This window comes from Balaenoptera physalus (genome assembly GCF_965194825.1).
Source record: "Balaenoptera physalus genome assembly, chromosome: 13".
Taxonomy (NCBI): domain Eukaryota; kingdom Metazoa; phylum Chordata; class Mammalia; order Artiodactyla; family Balaenopteridae; genus Balaenoptera; species Balaenoptera physalus.
In genome coordinates this window covers 6866945-6880059 of record NC_138892.1, presented here as the reverse complement: position 1 = coordinate 6880059, position 13115 = coordinate 6866945, and the positions used below count along the sequence as shown (strand labels likewise).

The window sequence follows — 13115 nt, the reverse complement described above, 5'->3', positions numbered from 1 at the left end:
AAAGGCGGGCTTCCCTGGTGGCGCAGTGGTTGAGAATCTGCCTGCCAATGCAGGGGACACGGGTTCAAGCCCTGGTCTGAGAAGATCCCACATGCCGCGGAGCAACTAGGCCCGTGAGCCACAACTACTGAGCCTGCGTGTCTGGAGCCTGTGCTCTGCAACAAGTGAGGCCGCGATAGTGAGAGGCCTGCGCACCGCGATGAAGAGCGGCCCCCACTTGCCGCAACTAGAGAAAAGCCCTCGCACAGAAACGAAGACCCAACACAGCCAAAAATAAATAAATAAAAAAAATTAAAAACAAAACAAAACAAAAAAACTCAAAAGGCATCACCCTGCTTGGTAGGCTAGCCCAACCACACGATCAAAGCAGGGCTACTGTTTCAGAAACACTGAGGCCAGATTCTGGCCTCACCAGCAGCATCTCCAAGGCCCTTTCCACCAAATATCTCAGCGTCTCCAGGGACATCTCATTTCTTTTCAAGTACTATTTTCTCAGCTAGCACATGATTTCTGCCACATTCCTTCTCTCCTTCCCGGGATGGCTGCCTTTGGAGCTGTCTGCAGCCCTCAAAGCCCGAGAGTACATTCGCCACTGCCCACCACTGAGTGCCTAGATTCCGGTCCCCACTGACAGATTAGCGATGAGTAGCTAGGATGTCCGCTGTGCCTGCCATGCGCCAGGGACCCCCCTGAGCACTTGACTCATTGAATCCTCTCATCAACCCAACCAAGCATGCACTTAGCACTGCTTTCTTCCACATGAGAGAACAGAGGCACAGAGGGCACGGGTTGAGCAGGGGATGGACTTAGGATTTGAACTCAGGCAGAAAAAGTGATAATTTCATTGATAAAACAAACGATGTCACACCTGAGATGGTGTGCTGGAAACTCGAATGCAGTAGCTGAACACGTGTTTAAGCTGCCAGAAAGGATCTTACCAGCGAAAAGGAAACACTGACTCATTAACATGATGGTGACAATGCACCCAGTTTGGAGAGCTTCAGTGCGGTTGGGCGTCCCCTTTGTGATGCAGAAGGGCAGGGTGGACAGTTATGGGATGAGGAACGTGGGGTCAGACGGCTGGTGGTACAGATACATCTGACAGCCCGCAGCAAATCCCTCACCTCTGCCCCAGGCCCCAACTCGACCGGACCCAGGGGAGCAGCCTGTGTCTCCACCACCTGACACCCCCCAGACCCCAACTCTAGTCTCACAAGGCCAGTCACAGACAGTCAAGATGCTCAGTCTGGTTGGTTTAGAAGCCAGGGTTAGATTTAAATTTTTAATAAAAATGTTACATACTTGGCCATAGCTGATTTATTTGAAGGTTACCTTAATTTCTTTCAGTCCACAGGGGCCCAATTCAATTTGCAAGGTTGATTAATTCCTCCCTCCCTTCCTCACTGCGACAGTGATCCCACAGAGCCCTCTCCTTCCTCATCTGACCCCAGGGCCCCTCTCTGCGTTTCTCCTCCAGTGATACCTGGAGCCTTTGGTGTTTCTGTCCACCTGTGGTTTTTGATCGTCACAGCCCTTTCTAGGAACAGATAAAGATCTGCCCTGCCCAGAATCTTCAGCCTCCCCCAGCCTGAAGTTTGCTGGGGGTCTGTCCTAGTTTCACCATCTTAGGGCCAAAGAGGGTCTGGAGGAGGCAGATACTGCCTCTCCCGAGGGTCGGCCACCCATTCTCCAACGCAGCACAGGTTACACTTTTAAGGTAACTCTCTGCAAATTTAGAACCATGACATTTTGGATACAGTAGTTTCTGGGAAAGTGCCTGCATTTTGTTTAGACACATTCTTACCTAGATATTTGCCAAAGAATCCTGGAATTAAAATTCAGTCATTTGCCAATTAAAACTAATTTTTGAAAGGATATTTAACTCTGTGCTGCCAGTCTGTGTGTACATACACACATACATATTTTATGCATACATGCATGTGTATTTAAGTCTCTTTGGTTAACTGTGGAAACAAACAAAGACCAACCAAATGAGGAAAACAAGGCTATTTGTTCTGAACTTGCTATAGCGAAGGAGTGGGCCAGTGCCGCCTGCGTTTTGGCAAAGACTCAAAGGCAGGCAGAGTTGAAAGCTTTAAAGTGGGAAGAAAGGGAAGGCCTCAGGTGTGCCCTGATTGGAGGCTGTTGGCCTGGGGAAGCTGTAGGCAGGCTGACTACAAGCAGATGTCCTATGTGATTGGTTAAGGATACAGATTTGGCTTTCTCTGATTGGTCCTAAACTGGAAGAGAGGACATAGATTAAGAAAGCTGTTGGTTATTAATCTAGAGCTGGTCATTTGGGGTCAATTGTTATAGAATTTGTTGTTTAGTTTCTTGGATTGTCACAGAGGTAGGAATCTGGCTTCCTATCTCTGCAAATCTGATTTACAGCGGGCTGGCTTCCTGGGTTGTTTATTGCAGGGAAGGGGTCAGCTTCCCAGGCAGGTTGCTGCAGGCTGTGGGTAAAATTTCTGTTCTTATATATGGTCTAGCCATTGTCTTTATATATTCAGTCTCTCATGATAATTACGTAAGAATTGGTCAAATACGTCCATCCCTTCTCTTTGAAGGGTAAATCAGTCCATTCAGCAAGTTTAAAAGGTGACCTTATTAAAGAGTAGCAATTAATCTGCTTAATTCTGTCAGATCTCAGACAACTTCACTGAACAAATCCACAAAAATCACACATGATCAAAATGCAGCTATCTCACACATAGAACCAAGCTCGTGTTTGGCAATAGCGTGGAAATCGTACGTGACCTAGATTGGGAGAGAAAACCAAGGCATCTCCTCAGAAAGCTTCAGACAGCGCCTCCTTCCCACCTTCCCTGTCCCGACCCCCCTCAGCGTCTTGCCAGGCAGTGCTACTGGGTGAATTCTGATGGAGGACAGAACATTAAGGAAAGGAAAAAGTAGCTTGGTAACGCAATTCAGAAAAATGCATGCTCTCCTCCTGAATTATTAGGACAAATAACTCTGCTTGGCAAGAGCACCCTCCCTTCTGCAGTGGGGATGAAGCGGGTACTTTGGAGGACCCGTCCTCGGTGTCCCGTCAGTCTTGATGGTGGGAACAGAGGTGATGCTCCTGATTCTTTTGGGCCAGCCCAGTTCAGTGCCCTTTCTCATATCAGGAGCACTCGGAGCTTTTCCTTGGGAAATTAATTCCCCATCATTGGTGCCTCTGCTTTCCAACCTGGGCACTTCCAAGATGCTTACTTCACTATGGTACCAAATTTCAAACAAAGGCAAGGAAATGGACCAAGGATGTGAGGCAAGGAGGCCGTGAATCCACAGCCGCGTGCTGCGGTGGTGGAGTCGGACGACCTGGACTGATGCACAGTTTTGCCCAAGTCAGCAATGATTTGGGCAAACCATTTATTTAATTTCTTTTGTTTCAGATTTCACATTGGTGCAACGAAAATTAAAATGCTATTTCACTCCACTGTTTCACTCACGATACGTTGCACGGCTACTCTGTGCCAGACAGTATATGCTGGGTGCTGAGCAAGACAAAGTCCCCACCCCATGGCTCGCCCACCTACACAGAGGAAGATGATAAGCACATAGCAAATCAGAAACTCACAGACTTGGAAAGTCTCTGAAGATGAACATTCATCCTCGGCTTCCCTTTCCCTCACCCCACTTCCTGTCTGAAGACAATCCTCTCAGCTCCATCATCAGACGTGGTCTCTCCAAGTCCACTATGCAGGGGCCCCTGGGGATTCCAGGAGACTTTACTGGCCTCCTGCCTCTGCCCTCTTGCCCTGAAGGTCAGTTCTCACCCTGTCAGCTAGGAAAATCCTTTTAAAACATAAACTCAGTCATAGTTTTCTGCTCAAAACTCTCCCATAATTTTCCACCTCTCCTGGAGTAAAAGCCAGCGTGCGCACGGTGACCTGCAAGGCCGTACCACACCCGCCCCTTGCCTCTCAGACCTCATTCCTGCTCCCTCCGTCAGCCACTGTGATCCAGCCACCCGTCCTCGCTGCCGGGGGACCCTGCGCTGAGAGGGGCCAGGTTCATGACTGTTGGTCCAGCACGGTTATTAATGGTGCCACTTCCGCTCTCAGAGGCCCCGGTTTGGATGATGGATTAGACGGCCGCACTGGCTGCTCACTTGCTATTATGTTTTCTCTCCTCTGCCCGGCCTGCTCCTTCCCGAGAGAGCTGCTGCCTTCCCTCACCTGCTTCGGGTCTTTGCCCACATGTCGTATTCCGTGACCATGCCATTTACATGGCACACTCCCCAACCCCAGGACCCCCATCCTCCTCCTCGATCGGCTTTTCCTCCCTAGCACTTATCACCACACTGTTTATTTTTCTTATCTGTTTATTGTGTCTCCCTGCCCCCCATGCAGGCTCTGTGAGGGCAGAGATTTTTAATGTCTTGTTCATTACTGTACCCCTAGTGCCGAAAACACTGCTTCGCACATGGAGGTGCCTGAGAGAGTAGCTGGATGAGGGTGGGGTTGCTACTTTGGATACGGTGGTCAGAGGCGACTTATCTGAGGGGTTGGCACTGAAGTTAAGGTATTAGTTTCCTGTTGCTGCTGTAACAAAGTACTACAAACTTAGTGGCTTAAAACAACACAGATGTATTATCTGACAGTTCTGGGGGTTAGAAGTCCAAGATGCATCTCAATGAGCTAAAATCAAGGTGTTGGCAGAGATTCATTCCTTTCTGGAGGCTTCAGGAGAGAATTAGCATCCTTGCCTTTTCTAGCTTCTAAGGGTCACCCACATTCCTTGGCTCCTGGTACCTGCCTCCATCTTCAAAGCCTGATGGTCGGCCAAGTCTTTCTCACGATGCCGTCTCTCAGTTCTGAATCCTCTGCCTTTCTCATCCCAATTTAAGGACCCTTACGATTACACTGGGCCCACCCAGATAATCCAGGATAATCTCATTAAATCAGTTGATTAGCAAACGTCATTCCATCTGCAACCTTAATTCCCTTTGCATGGAACATAATATATTTACAGGTTCCACGGATTGGGACATGGATATCTTTGCAGGAGGGGCATTATTCTGCCCTAGTGGGGATGCTTCTTTGGATAAGGTGGTCAGGAAAGGCCTCCCTAAAGAGTTGGCATTGAAGGCAAGATCTGAAGGACAAAGAGGAGCCACCCGTGTGAAGAGTCAGAAGAGGTTTTCAGGCAGAGGGAGTAGCATGTGCAAAGACCCTGGGGCAGGGAAGAGCTTGGTGTATCAAGAAGCAGAAGGTCTGGGGCTTCCCTGGTGGTGCAGTGGTTGAGAATCTGCCTGCCAATGCAGGGGACACGGGTTCAAGCCCTGGTCTGGGAAGATCCCACATGCCGCGGAGCAACTAGGCCCATGAGCCACAACTACTGAGCCTGCACGTCTGGAGCCTGTGCTCCGCAACAAGAGAGGCCACGATAGTGAGAGGCCCATGCACCGCGATGAAGAGTGGCCCCCGCTTGCTGCAACTGGAGAAAGCCCTCGCACAGAAACGAAGACCCAACACAGCCATAAATAAATAAATAATAATTAAAAAAAAAAAAAAAAGAAGAAGCAGAAGGTCGCCCAGAGAGGCTACAGTATATCGAGCAAGGAGGAGAGTGGTCCCAAGTGAGGCTGGGGAGGGAGGCAGGAGTCAGATAGCACAGATGCCATGGTTTTCTCTCTCCCAGGCTAGGTGGTGTATGATCCCCATGCCGTTGGTTCTGTGTGTGAGGCAGCTGCATATTTTTTAATTTTAAAAAAATTTTTTATTTATTTTTATTTATTTATTTTTGGCTGCATTGGGTCTTTGTTGCTGCACACGGGTTTTCTCTAGTTGCGGTGAGCGGGGGCTGCTCTTTGTTTGCTTCTCATTCTGGTGGCTTCTCTTGTTGCGGAGCATGGGCTCTAGGCATGCGGGCTCCAGTAGCTGTGGCTCGTGGGCTCTAGAACGCAGGCTCAGTAGTTGTGGCGCACGGGCTTAGTTGCTCCGTGGCATGTGGGATCTTCCGGGACCAGGGCTCGAACCCGTGTCCCCTGCATTGGCAGGTGGATTCTTAACCACTGTGCCACCAGGGAAGCCCATGGGCAGCTGCATTTTAATAATATGATTCTTGTGGGTTTGCTCTATGAAGTTGTTTGCAATCTGACAGTATAAAGCAGATAATTGCTATTCATTGACAAGGCCACCTTTTAAACTTGATGAACTGACTGATTTACCCTTCAAAGAGAAGAAAAATAATTTATTCTCTCACAGTTCTGGACAGTAGAAGTCTGAAATCAAGGTTTCAGTAGGACCACGCTCCCTCTGAAGGCTCTAGAGGAGGATCCTTCCTTGCCTCTTCTAGCTTCTGGTGGTTCCCAGCTGTTATAAACTGAATACCTATGTCCCCCAAAATCCAGATGTTGAAACCCTAACCCCCCAGTGTGATGGTATTAGGACATGAGTCCTTTGGGAGGTAATCGGGTTTAGATTAGATCATGGGGGCGGAGCTCCCATAATGGAATTAGTGCCTTTATGAGAAGAAAGACAAGATCTCTCTCATCTTTCTCTTCCTCTCTCTGCCATGTGTGAACACAGGAAGAAGGCAGCCATCTACAAACCAAAAGGCTCAGGGAAGGAGGAGCTGAGTGACACTGTAGTCAGAATGCTGTTCTCCATCGTCTCCCAGCGGACACTCACTGCTGCATCCTGTTACTCAGATGGCCCTAGAACCCATGGAGGCCACTAGCCATCCTCCATTTGGTAAAGGAGGAAATTGGGGTTCTGGAGGTTTACAGGACTTCCTCAAAGCCACAGCAAGTATGTGATAAAAGGAAGGCTCTGGAGTGAAATTGATGAGTGGTTTCTTTTTTTTTTTTTGAGTGGTTTCTTAATATGATAAAATATATATACTTTGTTCCTAAAGCTAGACTCTAACTTAATGGGTAAATACTAAGGGCATTTCCATAAGATCAGCAATAAATCAAAGAAGCCCTCTACTATTCAACATTGTATTGGAGGCATTAGGCAAAGTAGTGAGAGAAGAGAAATCAATAAGAGGTACAAGAATTGGGGAGAAAAGGAGTAAATCTATCACTTGCAGGTGATATGATTGTGTACCTGGAAAGCCCTAAAAGTATTTTGTATTTGTCTTCATTGTTACATTTCTGGAGTTGTTCATTTCTTGGTGTAAATCCAGGTTTTTATCTGGTATCATATACCTTCTGCCTGAAAAACTTCCCTTAATGTTTCTTATAGCACACGCCTGCTGGGAATTAATTCTCTTGGCTTTTGTTTTTCTAAAAACATCTGTATTTTTGCCTTAATTTTTGAAAGATATTTTCACTGGGTATAGCCTTTTTTAAAAAAATATTTTTAAAAAATGTATTTATTTATTTGGCTGCGTCGGGTCTCAGTTGTGGCATGCTGGATCTTCTTTGAGGAATGCGGGATCTTTCATTGCAGTACTTGGGCTTCTCTCTAGTTGCAGCGCACAGGCTCAGTAGCTGCAGCATGGGCTTAGTTGCCCTGCACCACGTGGGATCTTAGTTCCCCAACCAGGGATCAAAACCACGTCGCCTGCATTGGAAGGCGGATTCTTAACCACTGGACCACCAGGGAAGTCCCTGGGTATAGCCTTTTGAGTTGACAATATTTTTTCTTTCAGCTCTTTAAAGATGCAATTCTTATCTTTGTTCCTCTGAATGTAATGTATCTTTTTCTCTGGCTGCCTTCAAGATTCTCACTTTACCTTTGGTTTTCAGAAGTTTTAATATAATGTGTCTAGATTAAAAAAAAAAAAGGAAGGCTCTGGAATCATGCCTCCACTTCTCTACCCAATCTCCCACCTGTTGGCATCCAAGCCTTGGCCACCAACTTGCCACCAACTGGTCCTGTAAGATGACAGCAGCTACACTTGGTGCTTGTAATAGCCAAGGGTCCCACCTCCAGCTAGCTCAGGTCCTAGAAAATGTGCCAGCTACACTGTGCCACACAGGGCCACAGCCGAAGGGATGTGGGATATTATTGCCTCTGGGGTGGGTAGTGGAAACTAAGAGGAAGAACTTACCAGCTGTTTAAACCCTGTTGCATCCACCCTTCAAACACTCTGCTGGCTCTGCTTCAGTAGCCCCCCGTTAGTTGGTTCCCATCTTTCAGGTTTTCTAAACATGCAAATGAACTGCGCAATAAATCCCCCCACAGGCAAAGCCACGATTTCCTCAGCAGGTGGATGCGGAACGCTCGGAGACCTAGAATAATCAACGCTTTGCAACAAGCACTTTTTCTTCCTACTCATTATCGCTGCGCTTTAAGAGGAGAAAGGAGTAACCGCTCTCGCACGGTTACAAAGAGACACTTGGAAACGTGCTGCTGGGGGCCGCTCTGTCACCAGGAAAGACAACGGAATACGTTTTAAATGTCTTTTCCCCTTGCTCTGCCAAGCAAAAGCATCGGAACCCTTCTGGGAATTCACTGTCCCAGGAAGGAAAATGAGGCCCCGCGGTCGGCGCCACTTGCGCCCCCTCCGCTCAGCCCCCGCCCAAGGTCGGTGGCCGCCGCCCGAGGTCGCAGGGGGCGGGGTCGCCAGCGCGGGCTCCCAGCGGTTGTGTAGTTGGGACGCGCTCTCTAAACGCAGTCGTTCTCTGCAATGGCTCACGGCCTTTTCTGTTTTGAAGGCGCCTCTGTTTATTCCCATTGAACCGCCTTCTGCAGAGGGCGACACCGATTGCAAAGTCCCCAAGCGCTGTTTTCCTCTTCTTCTGTCCCCACTGGACAGACCCTTAAGGCTCCGCGTACCTTTGGTGCCCAACAGAGGACCTGGAGCGCGGCGACGCCCGCTAATGCTTGAGGGATGGATCCCTACTCTGTCGCCAACGTGCGATCCCAAAGGGACACCCATTTCTCAGGCTTTAAAAAATTCCTCTTGAAAAAAATTTTTAAAGTCACCAAAGATTCTAGCCAGCAGGAACTTCAAAGATGGAGAGCTTGAAATTACTTGCTCCGAACGTCTTGCTAAACCAGCAATGTCCTGATCATCGATCTGCAAACCTGCTGGGTCAGGAATCAACGCTGGTCCCGGTGCTGGTGACAATGGTGTGTGACAATTTGGCCAATTTGGCCCACTTGAGGGAAAGGCCAATCTGAATCAGTGAAAGTTCTGAATTAGACAAAGTGTAATAAAATTTAAGCATTTTAAATGACTGATTTACAATCTTATTTATAAATTATTCATGCATACTATAAAGAAAGGGTTTATTAAGGTAAATTTGGGGCAGGCCCCTATCAGTCATACTTGAATGAAATAATGTTTTGACTCTTGCTGTAAATACAATTGAGGACCAAAGTAAATCATTTCAACTTTTGTCACTACCCAGGAGGAACAAAGATTCAGTATTTATCACCAAACAAGACACCAAGTAAAGAAAGTTTTTCTTTCGTTAACTAAACTTATAAAACAGCATAATAAAATCAACAATACTTAAATAAAAATAAATAAAAGTATAATAAAATATCTGCGAAAAACATGACCAAATGAACAATTTTTTTTTTTTTTAAAGTATTTTATTTTATTTTATTTATTTATTTTTGGCTGTGTTGGGTCTTCGTTTCTGTGCGAGGGCTTTCTCTAGTTGTGGCAAGCGGGGGCCACTCTTCATCGCGGTGCGCAGGCCTCTCACTGTCGCGGCCTCTCCCATTGCGGAGCACAGGCTCCAGACGCACAGGCTCAGTAGGTGTGGCTCACGGGCCCAGTTGCTCCGCGGCATGTGGGATCTTCCCAGTCCAGGGCTCGAACCCGTGTCACCTGCATTGGCAGGCAGACTCTCAACCACTGCGCCACCAGGGAAGCCCAACAATTTTTTTTTGATCAATTTTTAAAAAAATCAATATTTGCTATTTAGAAGCCAACATATCCTTACCCAGAAAATAAGGTTCCTAATACCAGAAAAATCATTTTAACCATGATCTTTGACCCATCTCTTACTAAATGTTCTTTGCAGCTAGGACTTTAAGAATGTTTAGATCTGGACCTAACTTGTGTTATTCAGAGTTCTGCAGAAAGGTTCACTAGGCAAAAATCAACTCTGAGTTAATGGGAATTCCCTGGCAGTCCAGTGGTTAAGACTCTGCTCTTCCACTGCAGGGGGCACAAGTTTGATCCCTGGTTGGGGAATTAAGATCCCGCATGCCGGGCGGCCAAAAAAATTTCAAAAAAAAATTTAAATCCTGAATTAAGACCAAGACTGAGCTTGAACTCCCCCCTCGAGTTGCAAAATATTTATTAAATACCTTTAAGGGAAAAAAAATATTTTTTTGGCTGCGCTGCTCAGCTTGTGGAATCTTATTTCCCCCACAAGGGACTGAACCCGGGCCCTGGGCAGTGAAAGCACGGAGTCCTAACCACTAGACCAGCAGGGAATTCCCATAAGGGAAAATCATTAAGTCCACTAAACTATGCATCACAGACAACCTATGTGGGGCATATGTTTCTGTTCTTTTAATTTAAAACATATTCACACACACAAAAATATTTTCCAGAATCCTTGTGCCTAATAATTGTGTGCTTACAGAAAATGTGGGCCAAATGGCTTAAAATTATTACCTTCAAGAGACATTTCGGGGGACTTCCCTGGTGGTCCAGTAGGTAAGACTCCGCACTCCCAATGCAGGGGGCCTGGGTTCCATCCCTGGTTGGGGAACTAGATCACGCATGCATGCCGCAACTAAGAATCCACATGCCACAACTAAGAAGTCCATATGCTGCAAGTAAAGATCCCGCATGCCGCAACTAAGACCCAGAGCAGCCAAAATAAACAAACAAACAAACAAAAAAATTTTTTAAGACATTTTCATAAAGATTACGGGATAATTCATCCCTCAATACCTAACTTCCCCATGGTGTGTTTTTTGGTCCCTTTTATTTTCTATTTGCAAGCTTCTTTGGTCAACACCCACTTTATAAACAAAAGAACTGGAGCACAGAGGCCACACGCTGAACCAGTGATAGAACTGATCACAGACACATGAGCTGTCCTCTTCCACCAGAAGCCACGGTCCTCGAGGGCTCCACACCCACCCACTTGTCTATCTGTAGGACTGAGTATTTTAGAGATGCATAGAGTTGAACAATTCAGTAACTAAGTGCAAACTTGTTTTAAAAGGCTGCCTACAGTTCCAGTAAGTTTTTAAAACCTGATTTGATGTTTAATATAAAATAAATATTGAATATCAACCATATAGTGAGGTTTTAATGAAAAATATAATCCAGAATCCAGAAGTCAGGTTTACAGGTGACTAAATGACATACAAAGCGTTGAGATGATAAATGATGCCCATGCATGAGATGCATACTACAAGATCCAGCATGCAATTCATTTATCAGGTGACCTTTTGTGCTGTTTCTATTTCCTTGCATTTTAGGGTTTGGACCCTAAACCTATAATTTTAGAAAAAGTACTGCTAACAATTTTTTAAATCAGGAATACATAATAATATCTCATAGAACTACTGTTTCATGAAATACAGTTTGGGAAATGGTGTTTTCATATAAATCCAACCAGTTTTAAGAGGATGAAAAAGTATTTTTTTTGAGGATGAAAATTTTTTCCTTTACCTCCAAAGTTTAAAAAAATCAAATCAAGACTACAATGGCCAGGCTTCCCTGGTGGCGCAGTGGTTAAGAATCCACCTGCCAATGCAGGGAACACGGGTTCAATCCCTGGTCCGGGAAGATCCCATATGCTGCAGAGCAACTGAGACCGTGCACCACAACTACTGAGCCTGCACTCTAGAGCCCACATGTCACAGCTACTGAAGGCTGCGTGCCCTAGAGCCCATGCTCCGCAACAAGAGAAGCCACCACAATGAGAAGCCTTTGCACCACAACGAAGAGTAGCCCCCGCTCGTCGCAACTAGAGAAAGCCCGCATGCAGCAACGAAGACCCAATGCAGCCAAAAATAAATAAATAAATTAATTAATTTTTAAAAAAAGAATACCATGGGCATAGTCTAGAAGAAAAACCTACAGGCTGAAGTCAGGAGGTCCTGGGAAAATGATTTCATTTCTCCAGGTCTTAATCTCTTTTCCCCAAGGTCCAGGGTTCAGCTTACACCAGGCTCTGTGACCTGGCCTTACACCTCACGCCATGGGCCTCCTCCGCAGCTATCAGTACAAGGCTGCTCCACAAGGGCTCAACATATTTTTGCTAAATGAATTAATGACCCTAAAAAAACACATACAAATTACCACGGTATGGCGGTGTTGTGAGGAAAATTGAACAGCCATCTCCCTATAAAGCACTGTCAGTAAAGAGGACATTTATCGGGCTTTTAAATTATTTCAGCTTTCCAATCTTTTATCTACGCATTAATATATTTTTGTAATATCCTATTTGGGGCTCACTTGCACAGTTTGCCAGGAGAAGAAGAGAGAGGAATAGTGGGAGGTGAAAAACCCATATTGCTTTCTGTGTGCTTCTACTGACACCAAAGGTGTATCGTGAAACTGACACTCTGAGCCCAATCTCGCTTGCCACGAAGACTGTCGAGTATACATCTGCTCTGGTTGTCCAAGAAAGGCACATGAGGAGCTGTCTGTAATAGGAAAACGAGGTATACCTACTGACTGAGTCTTTTTTTTTTTTTTTAATTTATTTTTTGGCTGCGTTGGGTCCTCGTTGCTGTGCGTGGGCTTTCTCTAGTTGCGGAGAGCGGGGGCTACTCTTTGTTGCGGTGTGTGGGCTTCTCATTGCGGCGGCTTCTCATTGCGGAGCACGGGCTCTAGGCGCGCGGGCTTCAGTAGTTGTGGCTCGCGTCCTCTAGAGCGCAGGCTCAGTAGTTGTGGCGCACAGGCTTAGTTGCTCTACGGCATGTGGGATCTTCCCAGACCAGGGCTCGAACCCGTGTCCCCTGCATTGGCAGGTAGATTCTTAACCACTGCGCCACCAGGGAAGCCCGAGTGTTCTTTTTAAGAGAAATTCCAAAAGTATTTCTTTTTTTAAAAAATATTTATTTATTTGGCTGTGTTGGGTCTTAGTTGCAGAGCACGGGCTCAGTAGTTGTGACGTGCGGGCTCAGTAGCTGCGGTGCGGCATGTGGGATCTTAGTTACCCAACCAGGGATCGAACCTGCATCCCTTGCGTTGAAAGGCAGATTCTTAACCACTGGACCACCAGG

General features: G+C 46.4%; 1 long non-coding RNA gene across 1 annotated transcript; it reads right to left on the bottom strand.

Annotated features, from left to right (window-relative positions):
• Positions 1-5720: 5720 nt before the first annotated feature.
• Positions 5721-12574, bottom strand: LOC309641085. The gene is made up of 2 exons (XR_014252514.1): positions 10543-12574; positions 5721-9082 (listed from the first exon to the last, which is right to left on the bottom strand). It is a non-coding gene; the product is annotated as an uncharacterized lncRNA (long non-coding RNA).
• Positions 12575-13115: the final 541 nt, after the last annotated feature.